The sequence below is a fragment of the Corylus avellana genome, chromosome ca2 (assembly GCF_901000735.1).
Source record: "Corylus avellana chromosome ca2, CavTom2PMs-1.0".
NCBI lineage: Eukaryota > Viridiplantae > Streptophyta > Magnoliopsida > Fagales > Betulaceae > Corylus > Corylus avellana.
The window spans coordinates 35,322,443-35,328,904 of NC_081542.1; the positions used below are offsets into that span (position 1 = coordinate 35,322,443).

General features: G+C 37.5%; 1 pseudogene; it reads right to left on the reverse strand.

Annotated features, from left to right (window-relative positions):
• Positions 1 to 48: 48 nt before the first annotated feature.
• Positions 49 to 5,664, reverse strand: LOC132171967 (pentatricopeptide repeat-containing protein At4g19890-like; annotated as a pseudogene).
• Positions 5,665 to 6,462: the final 798 nt, after the last annotated feature.

The window sequence follows — 6,462 nt, forward strand, 5'->3', positions numbered from 1 at the left end:
GAATCAAACTACAAAATTTGCTTCAGCAGCTCTACTTTTCAACACAAATGAATTCACCCACCATGATTAAACAACAACCACTACACAATTCCTTTAGAGATCCCCTCGGACAAGTTAGAAACAAGAGCATAGTTGTTGCTCTTGTAGCATGCAGTCGTGAATGCTGCCAAAGTCACACGATCCGCATTACGGTCCTTATCTAATAATCTATAAAAGAACAATGCCGCTATGCCCACTTTCCCCTCACTACAAAGCTTCCAGACCAAGGTCTTAACTGTCTGGATCCAGAGCCTTTTGTCTAGCCTTTCTAATATGATCATGGCCGTAACAGAATCATCTATTTTACAATACTCATAAGCCAAGGTCTGCCGAGTAACTTCACATGGGGATAGCCCCTTGTCTATCATGGTGTCATATAACCGGTGGGCATCATCCAACTTAGACCCTTTGCAAAGCCCACTTATAAGAGCACCATATGTAATACTGTCCAGTGTACAGCCATGATCGTTCATCCTATGAAAATACTTTACAGCCGAGTTAACACTTCCAACCCTACAGTACCCACATATCATGGATGTATACGTCCGCTTAGTTGGAACTAGGCCTGGCATTACAACTTCTTCAAAAAGCTTCTCACTATCTTTCAATCTCTTTTGCCTACAAAAGGCAGCAATCAGTGTGGTATATGTATGAATATCAGGTTGAATGCCACCTTTGACCATCTTATTGAAGAACACCAAGGCGTGCACAGTATCTGCCCGTTTACAGTGCTCAGATATGAGGATAGTATACGTGACACTATCCGCTCGCAATCCACAACAAAAACCCTTCTTAAGCAATTTATAAGCCTCAAGAACCCTTCCCCTTTTGCAAAGGCCATCAATAATTGCATTATATGTACATATATTAGGTGTGAAACCTTCATTATTCATTGCTTTCATCAACTCATATGCTCTTCCGAAATTACCTGCTTTACAATGCCCATCAATGAGAGTAGTATATGTGTTGGTGTTGGGGACCAATCCCTGTTCTTTCATTCTGGGTAATAACATCTCTGCACGGTTCAACTTGTCCTCTTTGCAATACCCACCAATCATGGCTGTATATGTATAAACATTTGGCTTGTTATTGTCACTCCGGACAAGTTTCAGAAATATTCTAAAAGCCTTCTCAGTCCATCCCTTCTTGCAGAGCCCATCAATCAATGCTGTATGAGTATACACATTTGGTTTCCAACCTTTCCTAACCATTTCCTCCAACATTTCAAATACTTGCTTAATGTTGCCCCTCTTGCACAACCCATGAATCAAAGACGTGAAATTAATCACATTTGGTATCAAACCCATCTCAATCATCTTATCAAAATACCAAGAAGCTCTATTCACAAAACCTTTTTCAGAAAATGCACTGATAACTAAAGTAAAAGTCGCATTATCTAGAACAAAGCCTCTCTTAAGCATTTCACTCAACCACCTATCTGCCTCCAAAATTCTGCCCATCCTACAATAACCATCAACTTATAACTGCAATGATCAGGAGACACCCCTCTCACACACATTTCCTTGAACATGTTCTCGACATATTCAACCAGACCCATTTCACACCCAATGTGAATCACACAATTTAAAGTGCAAGTACTTGGTGCCAAACCTTGATTTTGCATCTCAATAACCATATCAACAGCCTCCCTTAACCTCCCAATCTCAACAAAACTCCTTACCATACACTGCATCACTTCTTGAGCCCTCTCCATATTCCCATTACCAATCAATGATGTGGCACATACTATATAAAGTCGCATAAAATCGCGAAACTTGGCAAATCCAATTGCCCAGTAAAAGAAACTCAATGCCACCATTGACCCTGCCTCAGCGGCTAGTGAAGCAACGACTGTAATGGCCTCTCCTACTGAAGATTGAGCTTGGGAGGCGATATTCTCACATGGGGTTCTTGGTAGAAAGAGTCACAGACCAATGAACAGACTACTTTGACAAGAGAATTGGATTGTGCTGATAATGATGGCGATGAAGAAGTGGGAGTGCTGGAGTGGTGCCAGGGTCATGATCATGGTGGTAGGAACATAGTGCCCTGAAAGGGGTGTAGAAGAGAGAAATGGGAATTGGTATGGCACACCATACACCTCCAGGCCTCTGCCACAAATATCAAAAAGGTACTTCAACTTCCAAAGTAAAAATAAGAGATCAGTCCACATCATAGCAAGCTCGAAATCTCACAAAAAATTGAATATTTGAGCATCCAGTTTCATTTTTATAAATCTGGTAATGTGAACGAGCAATACTTTTTTAGTAAAGCTACACACACTCCCACTTTCCCATACTCATTTCTACACTTCCTCGGGAGGCTTTTAAAATTACTATTAGATTTGGAATAGATCTTTATTGGATTTAAATCCAACGCTGGTTGTAAAAGCCACCTAAGAGAGTATATAAGTGAAAGTGTGTGTAGGATAACTCATACTTTTTATATTTTTCAACCACTCTAGATATTTAATGTCTTTCAACGATGTCTGTAAAATTTTCAAAAGGTTGTTATTTGGACCTGAATAGTAGGTGACAACCAATCAAGTTTCAAAACATTATAAATAATTCTAAACAAACCTATGAGAAAGATTATAAGCAAAGGAAAAGGTGCCACTGGATTTCCTTGGTAGAGTATACGTTGATCTATGTTGAAGGGCTACATGGGGAAGAATTTTGACTGTGGACAGTTTACGTAAGAGAGGAATATGCATAGTGTATTGCAGTTGTATGTGTTGCAGCTACTAGTTTAGTTCGTAGATCATCTTTTACTCTGTAGGTCGGTAGCTAGAGAGTTGGGTATAATTTGTGAAAGGGCTTTTTTTTTTATATTTTTTTTTATTTTTAGGGATAAATGTAAAATTGGTCCATGTGGTTAGCCTAATTTACAAATCACTCCATGTAATTTAAAAAATAATTTATAGGTCTCTAGGGTAGGTCAAAATAACATTTTACTCCCCAAACTGATTTTCCTTTAAATGACTTAACGAAAACCGTTACATTGCTATATCACACCCAATAAAAATGAGACATGTTTTATTTTTTATTTATTTAAAAAAAAAATGATGACAAATAAGCTTTTCCACATCATTTTAAGGCTCCAGCACACACTCCACATCAAATTAAATAAACCTAATCCCTCTATCCCCACCGTGCGTCTTCATCCTTATATCCCACAGTGTGTCGATAATCTTCCTCACCGATATACTTTCCCGAGTTGAAATCGCTGTCAGAGAACTGCCGGAAACATCACGACGGTAAGCCGCCTCACTTTCGAGCTAAAGTAAAAAAGCTCCAAAGCAAGGTGGCTTACCGTCGTGACGTTTCCGACGAATCTCTGGCGGCGATTTCAGTCGTACTATGAAACCCAACAGCTCACCTGGAGATGGACGCAAGAATCGGTGGGGAAGATGAAGACGACGGCAAGAATCGTTGGGGAAGATGAAGTGTGTGTTGGAGCCTCAAAATGACGTGGAAAAGCTTATTTGTCATTTTTTAAAAGCATAAATAAAAAAGAACACGTGTCTTAGTTTTATTGACTGTAATGTGGCAATGTAACGGTTTTCGTTAAGTCATTTAACGGAAAATGAGTTCAGGGAGTAAAATGTTATTTTGGCCTACCCTAGGGACCTATAAATTATTTTTTAAACCATAGAGAGTGATTTGTAAATTAGGTTAACCACAGTGACCAATTTCGCATTTATTCCTTTTTTTAATAAAGACTTCAAGCTAGTGACCTTCGCTTCATAAGGCGTAATCCTCAGCCAATTGAGCTACTCCTAATTCTCTCCCTAATAGCTATATCACTCCTCTATAAAATCATGTACACTAATTAATGGCAAACAAGGAAAATACTTCCTCTTCCAAAGTATTTTCCTTGTTTCCTATTAATCGGAGCACTTGATTTTATAGAGGAGTGATAGAGGAGTGATATAGCTGTTAGGGAGAGAATTGGGGGATTTTACATAAATAAGAGGGAATCAAAGGGATTTAAATCTATCAAGAAAGTGAACCATAAAATTCAAACTATCAAGGTCAACTCATAATTCGGAATGCAATTCCATTGTGTCTTATACGGATAATGTGCAGAGAAAGGAAGATTTGGACTTCTGAAGGGGTTGAGCATAATGTAGTTCTATTTAAATCTTTATTTAAAAAATATACAACGAGAATAAAGACATTTAAAAACCCAATGCAAAGCCAAAAGTACCAAACTTCCCCACCTCAAGGACAGCAGGTAGACATTGGACGTGGTTGAGCCATTGCCTGTGAACTTTAGCGGCAACAAAGACAAGAATAGCAGGAATATATGTTGGTCCACCCTTTCGAATTCGAAACCCAGTGGCAATGCCAAGACTGACTCGGCGCAAGATCTTGCTGTGCAATGCTCTAATGCTCATCAGCTCAAGCAAAGTGGTAGCTTGCTTGCCCTGTTGGCAACCGCCCCAGAGTTTCAGGCAGCACCACCTTTCGAAGGTTTCCAAAGTAGTTTGCCCTATCTTCTGCCGCATCATTTAATCGACTTGAAGTACGCCAGGAGTAGGCAGCACTGCTCTCGGAATGCTGAGCACCTGACACAAAGGGTTGAAGTCGGTAATGGACATGATAAAGGTAGATTTGGATAGTTGCTGTAGTTCCTTTCCAAATCTCTGATTCCTCGGATTGTGTTGATCCCGAGTGATGAAATCTTAAATCCAGTCTGGCTCTTTCCATCTTTCAACTCTCCTACATAACATTCAATGACGTTTTAGAAAAAAATAACCTTATAGTTATGGAACTCCATCAAATTACGAGGTTCAAATTTAAATTGAGCAATCAAGTCTATAAGAGGATACTTTTGAATTATGCCAACAAATTCAGTAAAGAAACATGATGACTGTTACACACTAAATTAACAAATATAAAACAAATGGACAACAACAATATAGAACTAAAACAAATCCATTTAATCCACAAAAAAACCTAATAAAATCGGCAAAAACAAATACGGACTCATAAAAACTTAATCCAAATGTAAAATCTAAGAAGTTAAAGAAAATAAGGACCCAAATGAAGAGCACATGGGAGAAACTACAAGCTCTTCCTACACAGAAAAGCTTCATGCTCTCAGAGACGACACTAATACGAGCTGTGAAAATGGAAATCATTAAGTAGACACTTAAAAGGAAGCGGGAAGCCAACAACATTTGAGCACGTATGACGTACCCAAGAAAGTAAAACATACAATAATCACCATCTCTACCGTCTTCAAAGCTCAAATAGGAAATAAAATTTGTTAAAAGGTAAATGAGAAGTGAGCCCGCTAGAAAAATGGAAATTTAATAACACAAATGCAAACCCAGATAGGAAAACATATAAATTTCATCCAGAAATGTAATGAAAGACCGAAGGGTCCAATACTGTGTATAAAGAGAGAAGAAATATTAAACCCAGAAAGCAAAACATACCAAATGCGCAGCTATGGCAAAATAACAGATAGAATACGCGAAAAAAAAAATGGAAGTTGAAGGCTTATTCAGACAGAACTCACCGGTCAGCAATGGAGGACTCAAAGCAAAGCCTCTTGAAGATTCACGTGCCCATCATCTACCAGGAATCAAAGAAAGCAATTGACACGCTGCAGAAATGATAGACCGAGAGTGAGAGGGAGAGAAACACCTGACAGTTAGGAGAGAAAAAGGCTTAACTATTGGGCTTTGATTTGTACCCATGACCCGAAAGCCGACTAAAATCGTATGTCGGCCTTCCGTTTGGGTCGGGCCCATCGACTTTTTTTGGAATAGTCCTAATCTAATGTGTTTATACGAATGAACAGACATCAACTGGCGGCATTATATATACATATAGAGAGAGAGAGAGAGAGAGAGAGAGAGGGGTAATGTGACGTCGTTTCAGTATATATGTACAAAAGGTTAATTTTTTTTTTTTTTTTGACAAACAAAAGGTTAATTATAATGCAAATAAATAAAATTGTAGATTTTTTTTTTTTTAAATTGTAGATTAGATGATAGAATTTATGTGTAGTTTGAATTCTTAAACTCTACCATCATGATTAGCAAATAAAGTTCAAGTATAGCTAGTTTAACTACTTCAACTATAGCGATTCTTGAATTCCTCCACTATATATATATATATATATATATATATATATATATTCTAAGATCATAAAACAATATCCCTCGTAATGTTTTGTGAAATTAATTGATTTTTAGGAAAAAAAAGATGGAGTTGGATTGAGTTTGGTGGTTTGCTTCTTCTTCTTCGTTGTAAAGATCCCAATTGATACTTCTATCAAGATCCCACGGTTAATTGAATTCTTCCTCATCGATTCTTAATTTGTTGTCTTCTTTTCATATATATATATATATATATATATATATATAATAATAATAATAATAATAATAATAATAATATCTTTCTTGAT